The sequence below is a fragment of the Nannospalax galili genome, unplaced genomic scaffold (genome assembly GCF_000622305.1).
Source record: "Nannospalax galili isolate Female #2095 unplaced genomic scaffold, S.galili_v1.0 scaffold2127, whole genome shotgun sequence".
Taxonomy (NCBI): Eukaryota; Metazoa; Chordata; class Mammalia; order Rodentia; family Spalacidae; genus Nannospalax; species Nannospalax galili.
Window position 1 is genome coordinate 474,033 of NW_008356163.1, and position 2,584 is coordinate 476,616.

Below are 2,584 nucleotides of genomic sequence, written 5' to 3' on the forward strand. Positions count from 1 at the left end.
ATTCTACAGTGTGTAAGGTATGTCTCAATAGAATATTATTCAAAGGAAGAGCTACAAGTAATCAGCGGTTGGTAAGAGGAGAATTCATTTTCTTAGGAGGAACCCCTCTGATAGGCTACCCTATCTTAATTGCTCAGTCCTAACATTCCTACCAAAGAGTAACACTAAATGGAATACAGTAAATGTTCTTTGTGTTAGTCAGTGATTTTGCTATTGTTTTATGCTTTTTAGAGTTAGCAAAATTTTTATCCAGTCAGAACATTAAGTTTGAAGAGTTTAAATGTCTATTTTAATATTAATAGTGGTGAATTTCATATTTCAATATTTTCTAACAAGTCTCACTAAATTAGGATGTCATTTTCTATTTTTTTCTTTTTAAAAAATATTTTTATTAATTCTTTGAGAATGTTGTACAATGCATTTTGACCACATTCCTCTCTAACTCTTCCCCCTTAGCTCCTCACAAACCCATCCTCTCCTCCCTACCCTCCCTAACCTTATTTATTTATTTATTTATTTATTTATTAGAGGTAGGAATTGGCTAGGCAGTTAGGGTAAAAAACAACCCCAAAGAAAAGTAGCAGTTTCTTGGCTAAAAGTCACAATGTCCTTGGGCCTCTTAGCAACTTACCCCATTCCAAAGGCCAAAGATGTTGAAAGTATTTGGGAACTTTTATCTGATTCTTAAAAGGTTTTAGGGTTACCTCTTCAGAGCAGGGGACATTAGAGTAGAAAAAAATCCATAAAAATAAAAGAAGAATAATTTCCTATTATTTTTAGTGTTGAATGGGGTGCAATACATTAAATAATATACTTCATGTGGTAAGCGACTCAAAGGGAAATTAACGTGTAGAAAGTGATGTTCACCAAAAGTTGATTCTAAATATCACCGTTTCTCAATTGTCATGTACTGTGTTTTGTTAAAATTCAGTACTGTAATACAATTTAAAGAGTAAAATGTAATTGAGTATGTATCTGGGGAAATAAAAAGCAAATAATAATGTTATGCTTTACAAATATATTTTGTATCTTTTGATTTTTTTTAAAGTTTATCCATGAAGAATGGACAAGAGAAATTGCTCATCTGTAAATATCATTTTTGTGGGAATTACCAGTAACTCTGGGATGAAAGTGACCCTGTTCACAATGTTCTTACTCATTTATCTCATCACTCTTATGGCCAATGTTGGGAAGATCACATTAATTAGGTTGGATCCCCAGCTCCAGACTTCCATGTACTTTTTCCTCTGCAACCTCTCTTTCTGTGACCTCTGCTACTCCACAGCCATTGGGCCCAAGCTGGTGGTGGACCTCCTGGCTGAGAACAAATCAATTCTCATTGTTGGCTGTGCTCTGCAGTTCTCAGTCTTCTGTATTTTTGTAGATTCAGAGTGTCTACTGCTGGCACTGTTGGACTTTGATAGGTACCAGGCCATCAGCAACCCCTTACTCTACACAGTGAACATTTCCAACAGAGTGTGCTCCCTGCTCATGGCTGGGGTTTACATGGTGGAAACAGCAGATGCTTTGATACATATGACATTGGCCTTTCAATTATGTTTCTGTGGTTCAAATGAGATCAGTCATTTCTTTTGTGATATCCCTCCTCTCTTATTAATTTCTTGTTCAGACATAGAAGTCAATGAGTTAGCAATATTTACCATTTTCTGGTTTAATGAACTGAGCACCATTTCAGGAGTGCTCATCGCTTACACTTACATCATCTTATCCGTCTTGAAGATCCACTCTGCTGAAGGGAGGTTCAAAGCTTTTTTCACCTGTGCCTCCCACTTGATTGCAGTTGCCATTTTTTCAGGGGACAATGCTCTTCATGTATTTTCAGCCAAGTTCCTCCTACTCTCTGGATCAAGACCAAATGACCTCACTGTTTTACACTCTGGTAATACCTATGCTGATTCCTCCCTCTGATTTACAGCCTGAGGAACAAGGATGTGAAAAAGGCTCTGGAAAAACTGAAAAATAAATGGTGAGTCTATATAATTTTCTGTTGTACATGTACACAGTTGAATTTTGCTAATTCGTGTTATCTGATACAGGAGACAAATATGGCACATACACTTTAGTTGTTGAAACAAAGTTCTAATCTCCAGTTGTAAGAAATGTTGATAGTATTCCTGCATAATTGTATTAAAAAACGATGTGGTATTCTTTCTCTTTGATATTTTCTTCATGATTCCAATTGTGCTTAGTTGTCTGTGTTCATCTTTTCATTTTAAGACAATTAGAGTAGGAGGTGGGTGATTGGTTATTCAGAGACTTTCAATAGATTTAAGTGATTATTTTCATGGTAATTCAAATAGTTATTCACCAATGAATTGGGATATTAATTGAGCACTCTAAAATAAACATACTTAACATCAGTCCTGAGGTTAAAGACTATTGACTGAACTCCACAACAAATTTTCTAATCCGCTTTTAGGATGAAGCCTTCATGGGAGGGAGATATTCTGTCTCCAATCAAAAAGATGATTATAGACTAGAAAAATTATTCTCTGTAGCAGTTCTTACAATTAGAAATAAAGGAGTTGATGCATATATATATATATATATACATATAATGTAA

General features: G+C 35.1%; 1 pseudogene; it reads left to right on the forward strand.

The window, feature by feature from the left end:
• Window positions 1-1,062: 1,062 nt before the first annotated feature.
• LOC103750930 lies at window positions 1,063-1,991 on the forward strand (annotated as a pseudogene).
• The last annotated feature ends 593 nt before the right edge of the window (window positions 1,992-2,584 follow it).